This window comes from Macrobrachium rosenbergii, chromosome 11, assembly GCF_040412425.1.
Source record: "Macrobrachium rosenbergii isolate ZJJX-2024 chromosome 11, ASM4041242v1, whole genome shotgun sequence".
In the NCBI taxonomy this organism is placed as follows: domain Eukaryota; kingdom Metazoa; phylum Arthropoda; class Malacostraca; order Decapoda; family Palaemonidae; genus Macrobrachium; species Macrobrachium rosenbergii.
The window spans coordinates 22,622,135-22,646,429 of NC_089751.1; the positions used below are offsets into that span (position 1 = coordinate 22,622,135).

At 35.2% G+C, this 24,295-nt stretch overlaps 1 protein-coding gene across 1 annotated transcript in view; it reads left to right on the forward strand.

The window, feature by feature from the left end:
• Positions 1-24,295, forward strand: part of LOC136843230 (alkylglycerol monooxygenase-like) — a 790,153-nt gene that overhangs the window by 311,280 nt on the left and 454,578 nt on the right. The window contains exon 4 of the mRNA XM_067111313.1: positions 13,226-13,304. The gene's annotated coding sequence lies outside the window, so the exon portion shown is untranslated. The remainder of the gene's footprint in view (positions 1-13,225; positions 13,305-24,295) is intronic.

Here is a 24,295-nt window from a genome sequence, read left to right on the forward strand (position 1 = left end):
TAGCTATCAATACTTTTGAGGGCTTCTTCTTTGTACATGTTATCACGTAATTTATGATTTAACTGAGTCATTATTTTCTTTATTCTCGTTCTTTTTTATGGAAAGACATGAACACTTTTAAATCTTTAGTACGCAGAATGATCGTAGATGATTATTTTTTTTGGAAAAATACAAATTCTTATTATAGTAATGAAGCAGGATGAAGTAAATATAATAGAATATGAATTGCATTTTAATTGCCATATTTGATTTCAAGCGGTCGAGGTTTCTTGGAAGTTTTAATATAAAAACATTTTCCAGTATTATGTTGCTGTAGCGGTTTTATTCACAAAGTGCATTAGTCATGGTCGTTATTAACAGAGGACTAGAAAGATAGTGTTTTTTTTCTTATTTTTTCTTTTTTTAATTTTAATAACATTTAGGAACTTCATTTAGATAACAGGCCGGACAGTCGAGATCTTATATTACCATAATGGTTCATCATTTTATATTATATTTATATATATATATATATATATATATATATATATATATATATATATATATATATATATATATATATATATATATATATGATTTGTATCCATTTATGTAACTGACATTATAATCACTTTTTCACGTGCTGCTGTAAATGCTGTACTGGCAATTAAATGTGAATATAGAACTTCAGCCCCTAAGCAGGATTTGAATCTGTGTGGTCCTAGTTGCCAGCATACAGCTTTGCCGTTCTGTAGTGGGATCAGTTAAATCTGTGTGTGCTTGCAGCTGGGAAGACAAGAGTTCAAATGCTGTTTGAGAACTCAAGTTCAGTTCTTTCATTTCATTGCCAGACACACACACATATACCTGTACATATGTATATGTATATATATATGTATATATATATGATTTAATATTTATAGATGGAAGAAAAGTTTTATTTAAGACAGTGGAATCGTGATAACGTATGAAGGACTATAAACGTCATCGTGGTGATAGTGAGGATTGTGAAAAATATTGTTCTCTTTGGTTGCTCGTCATTATAAGACTGAAGGAGCACTTGGCCACAATTAGTCATATTTATTGGTTCTTTTGTTTCTCGAAAATGAACAAGCTCTCTCTCTCTCTCTCTCTCTCTCTCTCTCTCTCTCTCTCTCTCTCTCTCTCTCTCTCATGTACATGCAAATGCTGTTTTGTGGTGATCGTCAATAATATATACACATATATATTAATATATATTTATTATATATACATATGTGTGTCTATATATACTCGCACATACATACATACATATATACACACTATATATATTTTGTATGTATATACATTATATCTATAAATATATATATATATATATATATATATATATATATATATATATATATATATATATATATATATATATATGAGAGAGAGAGAGAGATACATTATCGTTGTTATAGCAGTTAAGATTTATTTAAAGGTCGAAAATATACCAACTCCAATTTTTCTTAAAGGTTGAATCACTATTGCGTAATATAGGTGGATATATATGCAAATATAATCTGTGAGGGAGGTGTTTGCAACATGTGTCCCAGAAGTTTAACGTAACATGCCGTAAAAAAGACGATTTAATGGGAAAACAGGAACATAAACAAAGGAATAAGGAAAGTTACAACCACTTTTTGTATCTGCTTACCTGATAACCAGGAGTTTGAAGGAGAGAGAGACTCGAGAAGAGATGCAAGGCCTCCCATGCCTGTCTAGTTAGCGGTAGTATTGGCGACGTCTTACAACATAATTATACAGTTGGCTATAGATGGAGATAGAGTGGTGGAGGAAGTATGGTTGGAGATGAAGTGGTGGTGGAGCTAGCTATGGATGGTATAGTGGTGGAGGGAGGTCCCCTCTACATGAGCTGCTTCGAGGTAAAAGCGAACACGAACTGACCCTACATGAGGTCACAGTTTAACAAATTCTGGGGTTGTTGAGACTCGAGCGTTTTGTTTCCGAGGCGAGGAGTGGACTCAGATCGCATGTCGACTTGAAACTTCCCGTCTCTCCCTTCATTGGGATGGAGAAATGGGTGTGGAGAATGTCTGATGCTACAATGCACAAGGCAGGGAATTGTGAATGGCTTTTGAGCGTGGTTGTAGTGCATATGGCTATGGGCAAGCTTGTGCGCATGGTTTGTTTCTTTTTCGTTTTCTTAAACACCTGGATTTTAGCTCACTAGAGAATTTTAAAGCATTTAATGATTGAACGCCATGTAAGGAATTTTCTTGCAAATATTAATTTACATATTGTACGTCATTTAGCAGAAGCTAATGAAGTGTTTTTCATGAATAAAAGTTCTAGAATGTAATGGTGCGGTAATCCTGGTATTTAAAATGTGTGGTTTGTGTCTCTTTGTGAAATACATAACCTCGTTAAGGGTCGTCAAAATGTGATAACCAGTATGTGACATTTCGCAGATTTTGCCAGGGTTGTATTCCTAAGCGTGAAATTAGTTTCACAACATTTTTTTTTTTTTCCTCTCTGTCCTCCCCTTTATTTGGTCTGTTGTCTCGTTTGATGTTGCCGACGCTATGGCGCCCACACCTACTTCGGGTTTCGGTGTAAATCACTGTTAATGAGAGTGCGTGTTGTTTGTTGGTTTGATTATGTTTCCATTTTCTCTTTGCTTTTGTTTAGTCATACGCTTACGTATGCTGTGTACGGTACAAGTATTTGTTTATTAACAAGTTATTCCCTTCCATCTTTCTTCTTTCGGTTTTTCTCGCTTTTCTTACATTTTGGATGTGTTCGTCGCCAAAGGCCATAAGATAACAAAGAAATTTCACAGGAGAATCTTGCAGAAATTTTAAGTTGTCTCTGAAAGATGTACAAGGATTGGGCATAATTCTGGATATTTCCGGCAAAGCTCTGCAGTTATCTTTTTCCAAGCCTTTAGGAATAGATTTAGACAGAGGTAAGATGATTTAGCGAAATATAAGAAATAGGTAAAATTTTATTTGTTTTGTTGTCAAAAGTGGAGCCCAGCAGATAGTAGAATTTAACCTGTAATTTTGCGAGAATTCTGGCGTATATTTCATTAGAATTCCAAGATTGCTATTTTATGAATACGAGAGTTGAATACGGTGTACGGTCCCTTTTAAATGGTAGATTAGTGGTCATGTTGCACTACCTATAATAATAATAATAATAATAATAATAATAATAATAATAATAATAATAATAATAATAATAATAATACCTCCTTGAATATTTTTTTTTTTTTTTTTTTTGTAATCAAGTGCAGAGTTATTTTTGTAGAATATGGAACTCTTGATGTTGTTTAAGCCACCTATTTTACACTGTGTTCAAAACTGGCCGTGAATAACATGAAGCAAGCAATTTGAGAGTAGGTTTTAGTAGAGAAAATACAGTATTTTATCACAGGACAGTATTCGATAGGGAAAGCTTAAGCATAATAATACTTGAATTAAAGGAGCTCGCAAGTGGGTCGTAAATTGTTGATTGTTTATGTTAAAGAGAAGGCGCAGAGACAAGTAAAACAGTTTGAAAGTATTTGTAAGCGGAGAGCATTGGCAAATTCTAAGACAAGAGACTAGATGAGAGCAAGGGAACGAGAGCAAATAATACAACATGGATGATTGCAGCATGGTTAATGGGTAATTCATACCGGTATTTGCGAGAAACAATAGGTTGCAAGAAAAAGCCAATTCCTCATTTGTAAATAAAAGTTTAGAATAGAACAATAAAGTATTGAAGCACCAATTCCGTTAGGGAAGTAAAGTACCAGTGTTAAATTCAAGTGAAAGAACAAATGGAAGATGATGAGATGAATAATTTTTTGTGTAGTGTCTGGGGATTGAGGAGGACTGGGGCGTGGGTGTCGGGGTGGGGATGAGAAGTGTCCATAAAGAAAAAGTTGGAGTGAAAAATAAGCGGGAGGAACCAAGCGTGAGTCTGCATGGCACAAGTCGTATCAGTTGAAGTCAGTAATCCACATATGAACTTCATATGAACTATTTAAAACGGCTGAGGCTTTAAAGATATTTGTGGGTAAAATTAAAGGCAGCCCAATCCACTGAAGACACTGAATGGCGCCTTTCCTTATATATTAGCTTATCAGTAGGAAAACTGTCAGTGATCACCCTTGGTTAGATGATTCATGTTGGCGAGAATACCGCGACAAACAGACGAAGTTCAATATAAGTTGAATGCCCAGAACTTTGGTGAAAGAATCAGTCTATAAATTTGCAAGAGGAAATTATAATACTAATTGAAAGCGCAGTCTACAAGAAATAAGGCAGCCTCATATTTTTTGTGCACTAATTTACAATCCTCCATCTTTGATCATAATGATGAGAACTCTAGTTCTTGGAAACAAAAAGCTACATTGCAGAGCCTTTGAGGCCACCCAGGTCTCTGGAATTATATCACTCTGCCTGATGCCTCTCCTTTTCTTTAGACATTAAATACTAGTACTGGTGGATTTTCCCATTATAAAAAAAAAGAGTATTTGGGTCATCTCTATAAAAGTCTTTATATTGTAAATAACATTTACGTAGATGAGAGAGGAAATATTAATACAGTTCTGGTACTTAGGTTGTATAAGTCCTAACTGTTACAATTCCAGTGCTATCTTGGGTTATTAAAAAAAAAAAAAGGACCTTCAAGCCCTTATATAGGTGTCTTGAATCTAGAACATTATTTTTGAGTACTAGTTAGTCTTTTCAAATGGCTTGTTTGTTGATTTAGAAAATAAAGGCTTTATAATATAATGGCAATGTTTGTCATTGTGGCAGCTGTTCTTTCCCCTTAATGCAAAATTAAGCTGGGTTTAGATTTTACAGAGATCTGGAACTTATGGCAGTCATGAGGCGGATTCCACCAAAATGGAGACTATTAAATTTATTACTCTATAGATGATAGGCGTTCGACATCCACCGAGATGACGGTAAATCCAGTCTCTCAATCGTTTGTTCTGCAAATATTGTGCTTCTGTGTGGATGTCAGTGGGCTCCTGGTAAATTTAGCTTTTTCGTAGCGATGTGATTATAATTCAGATCATCTTCCTTGAGCTTTTATTTCACCAGGAAAAGCGTTTAGAGCACATTTTGCAGAGTATCGGGAACCCCAGCATGCGGAGCCTCTCATAAGTTTTCCGGTAAATATGTGGAATTATCCTCTTAGCAATATCTTTATTGACAATATTTAGCTTGAAGAGATCCAGCAATACTGCTTTCTTTCAAGAACCACGAACCATTCATTTAGTTTTTATTATTACTTAAATTTTTGGTGAAGAAGATTGTTCTTTATATATATTGATATACAGTTTTGTTTTCATGTTAATTTATCTGTTTAATTTTTTTGCGGTGTTTGCCCCTTTTTTACAAATGTACTTTCTTTTTTTTTGGAAGCATTTTATAATTGGTTCATGTGAATGGTTGCTTATCTTGCAATAAAGCAATAACAATAATCAGTAGTTAAAAGATGTTAGTGGAGATGTTTGTTGTTTTTTTCTCTGGAAACCTTCGTTTTATGAAAAAAGCTAATTTATTACAATGATATAGATAATTGTGTATTTTTATGAAACTATATGCCGATAGATCCATCCTTTCAAGTTTGTATGTTGGTCTATCCACTGGGAGAACTTAGAAAACTTGAGACGCTCCTCTGATGGTTTTCTGTTCGAAACAAATGAGGCTGCTGGTAAGATGAATGGGCATCCACCCAAATACGTTATGAGCACTTTCTGCATGCTTTGCAAGATAGCGTGACTGAAGCCATCTATTTGGCTTCAAATTCTTCAGCCGAAGCTTCTTCGTGCGATGCTTTCTAGAAAACCACTCATGCCTCAGTCCAGCTTCCCGTCCATCTTATAGCCTGCCTCGTCGTTATAGGGAACAAAATATAGCTTGTAGCCGAACTGAGAAAATGGTAGGAAAGAGAAAAGTGAAGTACAGTAGAAGGGGCCACCTGTCCCTTTCTGCTCGTTTAGTGTCTGTTTAATACGGAGGCCTCTGTAGAGTATTTAGATATTCCATGATGAAAACTGGCTGGTCGAGTGAGTGCTCCATGGCAATGCAGGATTTATTGTCGACGGACTCATAATGAGGGAATGATACCAACGGTTTTTGGTACATTTTTAAAGTGCTTTCTTAATGGACTGAAAACAGTTCATGAGCTGGTCATACCCTTTAGCAATATTATTATTATTATTAGTAGTAGTAGTAGTAGTAGCAGCAGCAGCAGCAGCAGCACAAACAGCAGCATTTCACAGTGATCATTCAATTAGAATATCTTTTTGGATAATTTTAATGGTAGCATATTGTTAAATTAAAGCTCTCTCTCTCTCTCTCTCTCTCTCTCTCTCTCTCTCTCTCTCTCTCTCTCTCTCTCTCTCTCTCTCTCTCTCTTTGGGCATGAAATTATCTCCTAATGGAAGCAGGGTGATTGTATATTGCAAATCCAGCTGAATATCCCTCGCAGGAGAACGTGCAGCATTTGCATCTGCCCATTAATTTAGGGTCTGTTAAATGCAGCCAATTAAACTCGGCATCTCTCACCCGGCAGCGAAGTTCCTTGCAACTTTCAGCTGGTATGTATATAGTTTAGTAATGGCTCGTAGAGTGCAGATTAACACGCTCCGACAAACCAGTGGACTTTTTTTTATTTATTTTTCTTTTTTTTTGCTTCTTCCTCTTGTTCTTCGGTCAAGGTGCCACGGCCAAAATAGAGCCGCTGTGGTGGGCTACACACTGTAAGTACTAGGCGATGGTATTATTCAAATTTACTTTTTACGACCGAAGGAACATTTTCAGTACAACTATTACAAGAATCTCTCTAACAATATTATTATTTATATGTGTGTTGCCTGTTTTTCGTAAGGAAAATATTCCTTTTATTTTTTTTATTTACAATGTAAAGCTATTAGATATTTCTTTTATTTGTTTAAATTTACAACTGTGTTCCCCTCAGTTCAGTATTCAGGTTTTATATAAATATTTTTATTAACAGATTTAACACGAAAGTAATAATTATTATTATTTTATAATAATCATTGTGACTTTCGGCTTTAATTTTAGGAATGATAATACGTGATGCTAGAATTGGAATAAAATCGCTAACCCATTTCTTCGCAATTTCCGTCAGAACTGTACAGTATTTTATTGGTGATTTTCTGTGATTTGCTTCTGAAGTGACTCATATCTCAAATGATTGAAGCCAATCGTTTCTACATCCTATTACCAAGAAGCACCAATGCCTCTCATGATGAAATATCGATTATTTTCAATGAAAATTTCAGCATTTAGTAAGTTTGTTCAAGTTACGCGTTTATTTTGTCCAACTTTTGACCTGTTGAGTAACTGTGATGCAAGATGACTTGAATTTATTGAAAGAGTTCACAAAAAGTTGCTAATGCTTTACATATGTACTTTAATGACTTTTTGTGAATATCTTGCTGGATAATGTTGTATGATTTGGTTATTTTGAACTGAAGGTAATGCTAAAAAATTTCAGTTATGGATTGGGATTTTATGTAAATACATAATCTCGTCATTTTACAACCCGTAAGAGAAATCTCAACATTACTTCGGTGAAACCGGTTGGTTTAGCTGTACTACATTGTGATATTATAGCCTTGGTCCTGACGAAAACCCATATGCGATGATTGAATGATATATATATATATATATATATATATATATATATATATATATATATATATATATATATATATATATATATATATATATATATATATATATATATATATATATAGTTACGGGAGTCATTCGGTGAATGAGGCTAGTTATTAATTACTGTGATTAATGCAGCCTTGCTATACCGAAGACCACATAATCCTATCAATTAAGGCTGGAAGTTACCCCAAAAGATAGACAATTATTTTAATTAGATTAGGTCACCAGTTGGAACTAGGTTACTGAATATTTTGATTTATTCTGGAACAAATGAATTAAATAGTCCCCTTCGGACACAGTAATATTTCCCCTACTTAGGTTATAACGCAACAGCTGATAGTTCTAGTAGCACTCTCATAAGCAGTTCTCTAGTATATTAAAGACTATTCCTCTTCCAAACAAAGGTATGACCAGGTCTCAGGGCTTGCCGGAGGATAACTTATAATTGACCTCTCCCTAATTCTTAATTACTGCAAGGGGAATATCTTAAACAATCTCACTAGGCACACTAATTATACTTCGTATACTCGACTTCATATTACAGGAAATATGATTCCACCAGGATCTTTAGTCAATGGCAGAGAAGGGGGAAATTAAAAGAAAATAAATACAATGGGAGAAATAGCAAAAGAACGGCGAGTAATTGGTATTTTCAGACTTACATACGTAGAATGCTCTCGCGCACTTGCAATTGATGCGTGGGGTCTGGTAATGCAACTAACATGTTCCACTAAGTTAGTAAATAGACAAAGGACAGAGTAAGCAGGAGCACTAATGATGGTGTGCTCTGTAGGACTGCTTGTTTCTCTCTGACCCTGGGTCGAGATCAGGATTGCTGTTGTTTTCGTAAACAGCGATCCTGCCATAGCTTGCAGGCAGTCTGAAAGAATAACAAGAACTCGCCGATAGATAGTACAGAGGAAAATGAGGTTACAGGAAACCCAAACTAAAGAGGGCCTGGTGAGACCCCTCCCTGTTGGATAGGTCTCTAATACTAACCCATTAGCTACTTTTGAACACAATAACAACACAAAGTTAACTTTCCCTCCCTTGCTCCCAGGGAGGAAGCTAGTCCTTGGTGCTGCCTTGTCTTGTCATGTCTTTCGTTTCCTTTTTCTATTCCTACAGATTAAAGGAGAGAGGTCGAACAGCAATATATATATATATATATATATATATATATATATGTGTGTGTGTGTAGTGTGTGTGTGGTGTGTGTGTGTGTATGTGTGTGTGTGGTTGTGTGTGTATAACATATGCAATGACTGAATGTTATATATATATATACACACATATATATATACACACTTCTGAATAGAAAGACGAAATGTATTTTTTTAAATATATGGAAACCCAATACATATTTTTACAAATACATTTCATCTTTCTAATCAAGAGTATTAATGTAGATAGTTAAGAAGCACGATACGGTGTTTTTATATTTCATATATATATACACACATATACATATACATATACATATATATTATGTAAGTACTGGTAAACTTTGGTGAATTATGTTCAAAGAGCGTAAATGTAAAGCGAAAGAAATCCATATAATAAAAATAGGCATGAAAACTCCACTTTCTATGAAATTTTACCCCATATCTCTCTTCAGGTGAATTTTCAGATATGTTGTAATGGATTTGAGCCAGCTTCCATGGTGGGTTTTGGTTTGTGGAACATACAACGTACGGTATACTTTATACTTTCGTGCTTAAGACGTGGCTTACTTACTTCCTAGTTTCATGCAAGAAAGAGACGTTTCAGAAAAGGGAAATCCTTGATTTTCATTTATCTTTTAGTTCATGCTTTGTGTCTGACTCGTTGTAGTAAATAGAAATAGGACAGTTTTTAGTTTTTAGTTTTAAAATGTATGGAAAAAGCTTTTCTTTTCATTCTGAAATATTTGCCTGTTGATTTTATAATAAGGAAAAGAAATCGTTCCCCTTATTTCTCCACTTAGAAAAAGGGCTTCATTGCTGATAAGTCTCATGTAAGAAATATGCTGTTTACTCTAGCTTCATTTTAAAAATAATGCAGTTCTCCTTTTCGTTTTGTGTTCTGGAAAAAGGCATAGTTTTTAACATTTTGCAATGTAAGTTCGTGTTCTTCTACCTTTTGCGAACGTGGTAGATAAAATGTCATATTTCCTTTCAGGTTTTCACCAGAAAAAGTTACGTTTCATATTGGAAAAAGGGGTAGATGTTTCAGTCCAAGAAGGATAGCCTCCTCCTATGCTTGTGCGACCCATCAGCGTTTATATTTAAATATAAAATAAGAGAATTTTTCTTTTCAGAGTTGTAAATAATTTTTTAATATGTTCTAATTAAAAAAAAAAGTTATTTTCAACAACCTCATTCACTGAAGTTAATCTTCGACTTTTTTCTCAAAACATCTTGCGTGTCATTATATAATATAGCCAGAGGATATGCAGGTAAACAGCTCGCTTAATATTTTTTGGCTTGATTGGATTACTTTGCCAAGCGATCAAACCGCATGAGTTGCAGGGTTAATATCCGAAAGCACCAAGAACCCATTTGCAGTCTTACACTGACGTATTTCTCTCTCTCTCTCTCTCTCTCTCTCTCTCTCTCTCTCTCTCTCTCTCTCTCTCTAATACGCGAACGTTCGCTTCTCCTTGTCCTCGTGTTTCACAAGAGAAACTATCTTGATCATCTTTTCTCTTGTCTATGATAGTATGAAACAATTGTCTCACCCGTGTCGTTTTCTCTTGCTAGAAACTCAGTTCAGAAACCACAGAGACGTCGGTGTGTGTGTGTGCGTTTGTGTGTCCAAATCGGTACAGTAGTGTGCACTTGCTGGATGTGTTATATACTGTAGCTATATCGTTGGACCAGGTTTCTGTAAAAGCAGCGATGTTGTTTTAAAAGTGATATCCGGGAAACTGATTTTCACCGAAACGTTTTTGGAAGAACCCGTCACTGGATAATGAGTGTCAAAGTTGGATAATGAGTGTCAAAGTAGATCCATTTATATTGGGTTAGTTTCATCAGAGTTTCATCATGTACAGTATACTGTAGATGTTTGGAGTATTTTTTTATAATTTTTTTATTACGAAAGGTTTTGATCATCTCCCCCCCCCAACATCACATCAACTTTGAGCATTTTCACTTTCTTTTTGGTGGTGAAAGCATAATTGGCTGGTTTCGGAGGAAATACTCTTTTGTGTTAAGGGAAATGAGAGAGAGGTGACAAAAGAAATTAGGGCATTAAAGAACTTGGTAGACCCAGGAAGGTCTTGAGCAGAATTTCAGTTACTGAGAAAGTAAGACATAACAGGATGATTGATAAGAGGAGAACAGTGTTGATTTGACAGAGAATAAGAATGTGGCTCAAGTGTTTATGACACAGTTATGGGAAAATGTTGGAGAATAAAGGGAAGTGTTGTCATGGGATTCATGGGCTAAAAGAGTTCATGTTATATGGATGATAATTAAAGATGTTTGTTGTAGAAGGTAATTATTGGAAATTATTTATTGCATTAATGATGAAATGTGCTCGGGGACAGTAGGGTCTCAGAAGAGATTGCATTGTCTTCATGGCAGTTTTAATATTTTTTTTTTTTAAGAGTGACAAGGGAAGTCAGTGAAAGGAAAGGAAATGGGATAAGGAGGAAGGGTGAGTGTGGAGTGGTAAATATGGCACAGAGGTCTAAAGCTACGAAAATAACCCATTCAGTTTTGTATTCGTGAGGCCTCTCACATGCAAGCAGAAAATCGTTCTGTAAATCTGCAACATGAAAAGTGATTTTTTTTACACATAAAACGTAATCGGCAACCTGTCCCACTCCGATCGGTAAACGGTAAATTAAGGAAAGTCGCTGTTCCAACCGAACATTGATGCCTTCTCTTTGCCTTACCATTCCAACTAATCCCCGCTCCGATCTTGTGAGTGGTGTCGTCCTTGTTCCTTGCCCAGTATTTTCCACCTTTGAAAACAGAACTTAGAATACTATGAATCGTCCAGTAAAATACAAATTAAAAATCTTTTAATACTGTATGTTTTTAAATTATATGGCCTTTATTATTACAACTGCAACCTCGTGAAATAAAGGGAGATATATATATATATATATATATATATATATATATATATATATATATATATAATCGTGAAATCATATATATATATATATATATATATATATATATATATAATATATATAAAATATATATATATATATATATATATATATATATATATATATATATATATATATATATATAATCGTGAAATCAAGGGATATATATATATATTTATATATATATATATATATATATATATATATATATATATATATATCTTCGACTTACAGTGTATAATATTATGTTCCTATTTCTTTGTAGTCATACTTTTGATATGTCAATTTACCTGCACACTTGATCGCTCGGGCGTATGTCAGTAATTGGCTCCCAAGGTCTCTCGGCTGTTCACCTCCATTGTGGTTGGAGTCTAAAGTCAAAAGCTGGATGTCGTAACAGTGTCATATTGTGCCGTAATGCTCTTTCTCTTCTGCTTCGCTGTCTTCATTGTTTTCCTATTATTCTCAAGAATGTAATATGTAAATATTATTCTCAAGTTTGCTGACATGCAATCATGTTCCTTGTTGCGGTGTGGTACCCCATATAATGATTATAGTCTCTCTCTCTCTCTCTCTCTCTCTCTCTCTCTCTCTCTCTCTCTCTGTGTTTGCCTCTCTTTTCGTATTATGGAAATTTGTGCCTGTTTTTTTTATTTGTCCCATAAGGACAACTGTAGCCAATAAATGGGGACTTCCATGTTCGTTTATGGTTATTGGTATTTTCTTGATTTTGTCTCACGAATGTATAAACATGGCTATGTATCCATACATGGGAGACGATTGCAATTCATGACGGAAGAAACATTTCAAATCTGTAGTTGGATATATATTGGTTAAGGTAAGCCATTTTTTCTTCCAACCTCCCAAATTTTCACTGATTTCTAAACTTCTGATGACGCCTCTGAACAACTCTCTGAACCGTGTTGGGCTGGTTAGGGTGCCTTAGATTTATTCTTGGCACACACATATATATATAAATATTATATAATTATATATATATATATATATATATATATATATATATATATATATATATATATTTATATATATATCAGTATATTAGATACACACACATACATATGTATATATACATGTATGTATGTATGTATATGTGTAGGATTTTCAACAAATATAACGAAAGTGTTGGATCAGAAGTTATAATTCTTATCCATTGTCTTTTGAATAAGAGATGCTGACTGAAAATGGTGATAATTATGTTACTGGTTTTGACCTTTTCGTCTTCATTATTCTTTCATTACTTGAAGCCGAATGATTCATATTTTTTCAGGATTGTCAGCCAGTATTTCTGAATTTGAGGAAGCCTAGCGTTCTTTAAGCATTAGACAGCAATTGCTATTTCTGGTAAGGTCATAGACTGTTTAACAACTGAACGATGCAAATCTTCTTAAGGGTGTCACATTATTTACATAGTTTTTTTTCCTTTCAGATTACAATTTGCTGGATGGGATCCGTAGTCACTGAAAGTCCTGGTTTGGTTTTGGAGACCCACGAGATGATCCTCTAAGGTAGGTAAGTAACAGAGGCGTGGAAGTATTACATATGTCACGGTCCCCTTGGATGGTAGTGGATTACTTCATCCAATTTATTGAATGTCTATCCTTTAAGGTAAGATTATAAGTTTCATACTGCCTTTTGGATGTATTATGTAAATGTGTATTGGTTTGTTCCGTTAAATCGACTGGAACATGAGAGTGAGTGGTAAATGAAGAAACATCATGGAATAAGAAAGTTTGGGCAAGAATATTTATTGTGCATCTAGAGGACATATAGAGCAATGCAGGCGAGTAGATGGGAATTATCCCGTTAGCATGAGAGAGAGAGAGAGAGAGAGAGAGAGAGAGAGAGAGAGAGAGAGAGAGAGAGAGAGAGAGAGAGAGAGAGAGAGTATAAGAATTCAGTTTATTGATAGAGAGTGTAATAAAACTGATGGAGGTGGAGCTGTGTGTGTTGAAATATAAGTAGCTGAATGTAGTAATAATGTGTGAACATTTGAATACTCATTGCTGGATATTGGAATTGCACAATTTCTTGGCATGTATTGGTCTGAAATGGTATCAGTTAATGAATCTGGGTTACGTGAGCCGGGGAGTAATAATTATAAATGTGATAACGTTAAAAGTAAGAAAATGGAAAAATTAGAAGTATAATGAAAGATTGATAGAAATTTGTGTATATGTATATATATATTATATATATATATATATATATATATATATATATATATATATTATACATATACTACATATACTATATTATACAGGTATGTGTATGTATGTATATATATATATGTGTGTGTGTGTGTGTGTATAATAATATATATATATTATTATAATACAAGAAGTTGCTGCACTGACGACCCTTAATTTGCCCTTAGTTATTGAGAGTAGAATCGTCGCTGCATGGCTGGTCCTAGTGGACCTAGATATCAAAACAATTAAAGTTATCAGCAGTTCGATCTGTCCCTTTCCTTTACCTGAAACAGACATATAGGTGGCACGGTGGAAAGGGGCAAAGATGAGAGGCTAGGTGCCACTCCCTTAAGCAGCTTAGCCCAACTAAGCTGCTTAAAACAACCTTCTAAAGGCAGATTAAGCTGCTGAATTGTCTTTCCTTTTGCAGGATACCTCTGGGAAGAGGCAACCAAATGGTTGAACACTTGGGAAAAATGACACATCTTTTGCACACGGTCACCAATCTTTGCACTCAGTGAGGACACTTGGCCGTGGCCTTAAAAGAGAAGGACAGGAGACATCTCGAGTTAGTCATTGAGAGGTCGTTGGGTGGTCAGTCACGATGCAGTTGGGCTGTTAGCAGTTTGCAGTTAGCCGTACACGGGGGCGAGTGATACAAGACGCTGAGAGGTCAACTTCCCCCCTTACACACAGATGTCCACACCAGACTCCTGACGTGAACCCAATACTACCGTCATCCTCGAAAGAACCAACCCAGGAACATGAGTACGAAGTCAAGTGTGTGATTGTCCCTCGTCATCCTTCGCCAGAGACCTGCTTCCCCTAAGGTAAATTGCAAGTAAACACATTTCAGCTACGACCGTTTGCCCTCTTGAAGTGTTACTGAGTGCCAGTATTGTTTCTCATCCTTGTGTCATTTGTTAGGTGCCTTTTGCAGTGTTTCTTGTTCCAGTGTAAAGTGTTCAGTTATTCCTTGAGTCCTTGGCACCCTCAGTGCAGACTTGAGTCATATCCTGTGTTATATTTTCCTTTACTGGCGTGTAATGTGTAAATCTCTCTTGCAGAGGGACCTATTTGCAGTGGACTCATCTTGGACTGTGCCTTGCCCTTAGTCAAGACTCCAGCAGGAGGATCTTCAGGCGTTGCAAGCCCTTTAACAGTTCAGTTACCCAGTTTCCCTTCTAATGCTTTTCTTTTGCAAATATAATTCCTTAATTTATCCCAGGTGTTTACGTAATATTTCCTTATGGAGTAGAGCCTTCAGCTCCTAAAATCATCCCTTGTTCTTTGTTTTTTGCAATTTCCCCTGGGCAAGTCAGAACTCCAAGGCCAGTTAAATAAAGTTTCCGTTGCCGGCCTGTAAAGATCACTAGAAATCACATAACCCCAGGGAAATTAGAAAAAAATATATATATATATATATATATATATATATATATATATATATATATATATATATATATATATATATATATATACATTCATATTTTATATATATATATATATATATATATATATATATATATATATATATATATATATACATATACATACATACATACATACATATACATATGTATATAATAGCATTATATATATGCTTATAACCTAGCCAATTTCATGTGGGAGATGGCTTTCAGCCGAAAGGAATTTTGTTTATTATTTTCCCCTTCAAATCTCATGAGGGCTGGGTTTTGTCAAATAGTGTATGCTTTTGTCTTAAGATGAATTTGGGAGAAATGTGTGAGAGCCATTTATGCAGGATTTTCAGCATGGTTAAATCGAATTGCAAAACTGCGAGCCCTTGAGAACTCTGAGCAGAGAAGCAGAACCAGCGGTAACAAGGATTACTGTAATTACATACCTAGAACCTAAATGGCCAACCTTTTTACCTGCATAATTGCTTGCATGATATTGTTTCTCCTCTAAATGCAGTCGACTGTAAAACAGCGAAATTGTCACGGTAATGAGATTCATTTACTGTCGTGATAATGAGTAAATAGAATGGAGACCTAAATGTTTATTGCCTTCACGTCATTTTCAGGACTGGCAAGTTCCCCTGAGAAATGGGTTTTCTACGATGAGTTAATCTTATATATTATTATAATTTCCCAAGAATTCCAGCCACTAAAACAGTGCATTTTGGGCACTGCCTGACAAGGAAGGGCGAAAGGAATATAGGCCCCTCCCTTAATCTTAATCTTTTAATCATCTTTCAACTTTCTCTCCTGGAACATATGACTGCGGGAGACTTTTGTTTACACAGACACGAAAGAGCCAAGAAGGGAGATTAATAGAAAGGGACAGCTGGCCTGCACACCTGGTACTTAGTCTTAGATGAAACCAACCCCATCTACCTGTAGGTATCCTCCTGCCCCTTGACCAATGTTATATAAGTGACTGACCGAGGAAACAACGCGAGAGGGAGACACATCGCTGGATGCTAGCAAGACACTTGGTCCTTATCTTGTAGGGACCCTCAGTATTTTTACCAGTGAAGCCCAGCCTTTTCTCCGCCGCCATTTGTCGCTGAAGCCACCTCTTCTACAAGGTAAAGTGATCGGTCACAAAAGGTCTTCCATGTCAGTCACACTGTTCTAATTCTCGTAATATTTCCATTCGTAAGTGCCAGTATTCCCATATCAACCTTGCCTTGTTAGGTCAGTGTTACATAAATGTCTGTGTTTAAATAATTACATAAAATCGTGTGTTCAAGCGCCTTGGCACCCTCTGTGCTCGCCTTGTCCCATGTATATTTTATTGCGTCCTTACTGACTTTTAATTTGTGAACTTCTCTCTTTTACAGTTAGCTGTGGAAATCTCTCTTGACTGTGCCACCGGACATACTTTCAAGTTTTCCCAGTTATAATTAACCTCTCAGGCCTTGCATGCCTGATTAGTCCAAATCATCTTCTGGTATTTCATTTCATGTAAATACACGTAATATTAAACTTACCCTAACGTGTTTACTTACAAATACCTTGTGAGTAGAGCCCTCACCTCAGATAAAATCCCACATTTTTCCTTTTTTTTTACGATTTCCTGGATCCACAATAGTCAGATGTTATACAAAAATAGAGATAAGTAACGAAATCATTCATTTAGAGTCTATAACTGGCTCATAGTAAGCATTTCCCCAGGTCAGATCAAAATATGTATGTATATATATATATATATATATATATATATATATATATATATATATATATATATATATATATAATTATATATATATATAAATATATATTATAATATATATAAATATATATTATATTATATATATATATATTATATAATTATATATATATATATATATATATATATATATATATATATATATATTTTTTTTTTTACGATTTGACCTAGGGAAATACTTACTATGAGGCAGCTATAGACTCTAAATGAATGATTTTGTTACTTACCTCTATCAACTTTGTATAATCTTCTAATCTATACATCAATATATATATATATTATTATAATATATATATATATATATATATATATATATATATATATATATATATATATATATATATATATATATATACATATACATATACAGTATATGAAATTTTTATTGCACTGTGATTTATATACAATCATGAAGCTACAAATGTTTCATATCCAATTTATTCCTACTTCGGGGATATCCCCGATCGGGTATTATCACTGAAGGGGAATTTTTTAAGTGATAAATGGATTGGTACCACTGGGTCTCGATCCTCTACACAGCACCTTCCGATGAATCCATTCGACGGTCAAACCATTGAGCCATCTCATATATATATATATATATATATATATATATATATATATATATATATATATATATATATATATATATATATATATATGAGTGTGTGTGTATAAATGTATACATATATATATATTTTTTTTTATTAGCACAATGTCTTCGTAACCTGTCGATTTTTTCACACTTTTGGAAATGTTTGTCACTACGAAGCTGAAGTTCCAAATGAAGAACCAGGATCCGAGCCCACATTCCTGATTTCAGAATGAGTCCACTTTACCCACCTGACCACGAAGAAATCTTTGAACGTCAGAATTTCTTCAGCTGGTACTTCATTTGGATCTTGGGCTTTTTAGTGACAAGTTGTCAAGAAATTGAGAAGTTAAGAGATTAAATCGTACTCTTTCCTTACCTTTTATTTTTCTAGTTTTCTTTAGGCCTGGGTTATACACAAGCATCAAGTTGCACGCCTATTATGCTTTTATATATGTGATACTCTTTTTCTTTCTTTATGGATTTCCTTACTCGTATGTGTATTACTTTCAAGTTTAAATGTTCGAAGAAATCTCTTGTATCGGGCCATAACTATTTTACGTTTATGGTGGTTATATTATTGATATTTTATATTCTGGTTTCATATCTTGTTTCTTAATAGAAGGATGGTATTAAACTTTGATGCTCCTCATTGTGCAGCTGTGGTCATAAAGGTAAAGAAAATCTTAACAATATTTTGAATCTCTCTCTCTCTCTCTCTCTCTCTCTCTCTCTCTCTCTCTCTCTCTCACGGTTGCGCATTCTTAATATGCATATATATATATATATATATATATATATATATATATATATATATATATATATATATATATATATATATATATATATATATATATATATATATATATATATATATATATATATATATATATATATATATATATATATATATATATATATATATATATATATATATATATATATATATATATATATATATATATATATATTTATAAATATTTCTGCTGTTCGCCCTCGATGTATTTATTTGTAGTAGTATTAATCACACTGACCAAGACAGGGAAAAGTCTTTGTCCCGCAGGTTCGCGTAGAATGATTCAAACTTTTAACGTTCGTTCAAAGCTAGGATAGGTAGCATTAGGCATTTAACCCCCATAGGAAAATTTCCATAATCAACCTTATGACAGGTGGCCTTAAGATTTTACCTGTTCTCTTCGGCGAATGTTTTTGACAAAGTTTCAGACCCCCGAGGGCATGAACGGACGTCCCTGTTTTGTCCAAACTAGGTCGGACCGAGAGAGAGACCCAGGCCTTCACAGCGAATGCACGAAATGTGTTTCGGTCCTCCACCCTTCTGCCTGTCGTCTTTATATATTAGTGAATTGTGAAGACTGCTATTATCAAGACTTCCGATCGTCCGTTGTATGCGCAAACAACCTGTCGTCCACGGTAAGTCTGAGTTTGGTTCAAAACTTTACTAGTCTCTTTTTCTATACTTCCATTTCCCTTTGTTTCATTCTTTCGCCACCATAAAAACCCCAAGCCCATTTCGCTTTCACGAAGTCTAGATTAAGCATAATTTATAGTGTTTAGCAACATTCAACTATTCCAGTGAATGAACTAGGAAGTAGGGAAGGTTAAGCAAGTCATTTTATTCTTTATGCCGCCTTGTGTCTCGGATCCATTGTTTGGTAGAGCCGTTGTGTTTTAATACCATATTAACGAGTGGAGATTGACTGCGTCCGAAGTCAGGCGATGTTTATCGTAAAGTCCTTATTCACTGAATATTTTTTTGTGCTGAGAATAGCTCCTCAGCTGGCGACCTTATATACCATTAATAAACGGTTGTCTTTGAGGTTAATTTATAGCTTCAATTGACAGGTTACATGTGTCCTTGGCATGCAGGGCCTTATAAATTATGTTAGTCAAGTAATAAACTCATCAGCCAAGCCCTCACGCATAACTATATATATATATATATATATATATATATATATATATATATATATATATATATATATATATATATAATATAAAATAGGGTGTTTTGAAATTAGAGCCCCCTCTACAGCATAAACTAAAATTGATATGGACAAAAACAAAAGTAATTCAGAACAGATATTTATTTAAGTTTCTCTCTGAGTATTTAATATTTTGTGTGGCCTCCATCTGCCTGTACCACAGCATGCATTCTTGAGGGGTATGATTCAGCAAATCGCAAAAAAGCTGAGACTCAAACTCCATTTCCTTGAGCACTTCGGTCACCTCTCTTCGCAGGTCGTCAAGGCATGGTATACCATCATACTTCACTGTGCACACTTCAGCACGATCCTTTAAGATATTTACAATGTTTTCACACACTTTAAGGTCAGGGGAGCTACCTGGAAATTCACTTGATGAGAAGAAATCGATACCACTGTTTTGAAGCAGCTCCTGTGTCTGAAGAGCCTTGAAACATGGTGCCTTATCATGCAAAAATGTGACTTCTTCAACAGATAACACATTTTCAGGATCTTTGAGGAAAGGAAATACTCCACCAGTAAGCACAGTTTCTCTGGAGTATTCGCTATTCCATGGCTGTCCTTTTTCTTTGATGATCCACATTAACTGTTTGGCTGTGAAACAGAGAAAAACTCCCAAACATTCAGGAAATTTCACAACTTGGCGATAGCGCACGTCATCGCTGATACCATCCAACTTTGCAGCCCAAATGATGTCATTTTTAACGATTTGGCTTCCTGACTGTGTAAGTGAAGAATTCATCTGATGCGGCAACATGGAGAAAGTCAGCTTCATCCCAATCTTTAAGAAATGAACCACAAAACCACGCACAGTCTTCTCTCTGTTGCTGAGTGATGTTGGGCTTGCTGATAACATGAAATGGCTTGATACCAGATTTTTTCAGTTCGATATACAACACTATAACTTTTCTTTTTTGTTTCTACTTCAAGTGCCAATTTACGTAAAGACTTTCTTGGTCTACCCACTGCCTCAGCTATGATGTCTTTTGACTCCAGAGAAAGGACTTCAAGCCTTCCAAGATTCTCACTCTTTTCACAATGACAGTCATATGGATTTTTGTTCCAGTTTCTTTTAACAAAGGATTCATCTCTTTTAATGTATTTAGCTATCCAGGAACGTAAAATGAAGGATGCGCCAGCATCCCTGGCCTCTCTGAAGGTTATAGCCTGGATTTGGTCAGTTCATCTGATTTCCTCTGAGTCGTTAGCCATGGCTGCATCTAACTCCGTCACTCAGTCTGAAAATACAAGAAATGTAAAATGAAAAATAGCTCAATAGAAACTTGAGACAATGTACTTGGAGATAGGCTATAGCAGAAAACTTCATAACTTTCCATTTGTTCTATGGAGGGGGCCCTCTAATTTCAAAACACCTATATATATATATATATATATATATATATATATATATATATATATATATATATATATATATATATATATATATATAAATATATACTCTGTATATATATACATGCATAAATACATATATGTATATATTATATATGTTCGTGATTTATGAAATTTTGCATATGTGTATGAAACATTAATGTTTCCCTCTTTTTATTAGGTAAGAGTTTCATGTTAAGTTTCCGTACTGTTATCAATATGTGCATGTGTTTATGCAATATAGATTTATGTAACAGCTAGGTAAACGATACTGTTCGAAATAAGCTAGTATTTTGAGATCGAGCTAAAATTTTGTTAGAGTATTTTACAGTAGAATATTCTGCTTGGTGGGAAATCTTCCCACTACATTAAAGATCCTGTGACTGGGAACATTAAACGAATTTCATGAAGATATAATGGAAGTGATCATTGCAGTTGACTAGCAAGTGCATCCTACGTGATCTTTAGATAAATAGAAATATAGTAAGATTTTCAGCGATTATACGCTTTATATATAATCTTCAAAAATTGAAAAATATGATCTTGTTTGGTAGATGAATAGCATAACCAAACTCAGTAAGTAACGACCATAGTTGGCCAAGTAGTTTGGTCCAGCGAAACAAAATCCAGTCACCAAGAGAGTGATAGAAAGGCACAAAAATAAATAGATAAATAAGTAAATGAGTAGAAGAGTACAGCCCGTTATAGGGACAGTGTTGTCAGTGAAGCTCACGCGGTGCGCTATAGGCAGTATTGAAAGGTGTTTGTACTCACAGTTCAAGACTTTAATTATCTCCATTCCCGCTTCCTTTTTTTTCAAGCTATTGCTTCTTAGCTTATCTGTGAGGTTTTCCCAGTTCCACATTTAGATCCTTATACATCTCATTTGTTTTCTGGATCTTTTTGTCTTGCTGTCTAACCACCTCAACTGCATCTTTTAACTGTCTAGAAAGTTGAATGGCATAAAATGCCCAAGTGCTTGCTTTATAGCTTAAGTTTCGTGATTAATTCATTCTAAAAGAGCGAAGAGTACAAAAATGAAGAATAAGCTTGGCGAATTTGTGTAATTTCTTGCACTTGACACTGCTCATATGAAGAAATTTTAATGTTCATTAAAGTCGAATTTATGATATGTATATTAATTTTAGAATTTGTTTCAGATGTTGGCATGAATGTGAATCCCAAGATTTATTTGGTAGCCCGGCGTTTCGGTTGTTGTATTTTAGTAAGGCGGACTTAGATTTAATCTTCAGGCATACTCAACCTTCGTTCTTGCTGTTACCATTTAGTGATGATAGTGACTGCTTTCGAATGATTGTTATGCAGCGCTGCTTATGCGGAGAACGTTATCTACGCCGGATGAATTCCTGAAAGCATAACTCCAAATATATACTTCAGTCATGACGTGAAGTGTTCGCGGAGGCATTGGCAGATTTAACAGGAATCCTCCGCTTATGCTTGCGAAAGGGCTATTAAGATCATGCGCAAGGTTTATGCAAGCATAATGCATCACGCTGATGCTGACCTGTTCTCTGACGTGAGTGCGAAGAAACAAAAGATGGAAGACTCGTTTCCGGTGAAATTTAGGATATGGCAAAAGTGCTCGTTTAGAAATCGCTATGTTGTGCGGGTTACCTTTCTGGGCAGTTCCGAAGACACCTCCTTAGCCGTGTACCAAAGCGCGTTGCAGCGTTTTTACGAGCAGCTGGCATGCATGCAGGATGGGGGAAGAGAGGTGGGGGCAGAGCAGTGGCACCGCTTTAGTGGTGAGGGATGCGTTGGCTTGTGAATGTATTATTTGCTCTTTGACATTACTGTTTATGTTGGAGGGAAACCTATTTTCATTTGTTTTTACAAACCGTCTCTCTGCGCACCCAGACGTGGTACGAGTGGCGGCTCTGAGCCACTCCCAAAGACAACTTTTTCTGTTCAGTGATTCAAAGCATAAACCTGAACTCTTTTTCTTTTCTTCTTTCTTTCTTTTTTTCGTTCTTTCAGAGACGTAGCTTACTGGATCATTACCTTAACAAAAACGTCAGGTTTACTGTCCAGTTTGTTTACCTGTTTGTTAGTGGAATTATTCATTAAGTATGTGTGGGCCTCATGAGTGGTAGAAATTAATTAGATTTTTGGGGATTTTGGGATGTAATTTTCAGGCAGAAGGGGGCTTGATAAGGTTGACAGTCCTCGAACTCTCTTTTTGGGTATATAGTAAAGCCTTTGACAAGCTTCCAGTTGTTACTCCTTTCTAGGTAGACTAAATACGTGTCTATTATAAAGAAATATGATGACGCAAGATTTCTCGACACTTCTGTTAAGCCCTAACAATCTACGACTAATGATCGTCATTCACTGCGAAGTCAGTTTAAAACGTTACGCCTCGTAAACAATGCATGTATATTCTGTACAATTTTGTGTTAGATCATATATCAGTAGCATTATAGTTATGCAATGTTTTACCACTTAGGCATTGATAAGTACGGCCTTATATTACAAGTATCAGTATATTGAATGCTTGTAGATTCATTGACTAATTAAGTTGGCAGAAACTCCATGGACTTTTAATGCTAACTAGGGAATCATTTTTATACGTTCCTGTCGTAGCGGGGCATCGTCGCTCTTTGTTCATCTACCTGTCGTACCTGTATCGCCGGCTTACCTTCAGTAACAGGAACGAGAGCAGATAAGCTCCATTTCCGCAACACGACGTCTTCCGATATATTCTTGCATCACGAAGTGTGTATGTATGTATACAGATAGACATGAATATGTTCGGTAAATGCAAAGTTATGCATTAAGAAGTCCGTGCTACGGACGAGTGCGTAGTCAAGGCAAGGAAGACCGTGGGAGGTGTGGCCATTTGTGTATTGTAATGAGCGAGCGTTTTAGTAAGGTAGAGTTCGAATGTCTAAAGGCACCACAGCTGTTCTTCACGGAAGCTGTGTGTTGATGTAAACCAAAGTATAAACAGTGGAATCTGTTGAGGTGTGTTTTATATCTATGTGGATTTTCGGGGGTTGAAAGGGGCCAGGTGGAGAAGTAACACGGAAATAGTTAGTAGGTTGGTTATAAAACAGTAATTAGGTCAGTTATGTACAGAGAAATAGTAAATAGGTTATAAAGTA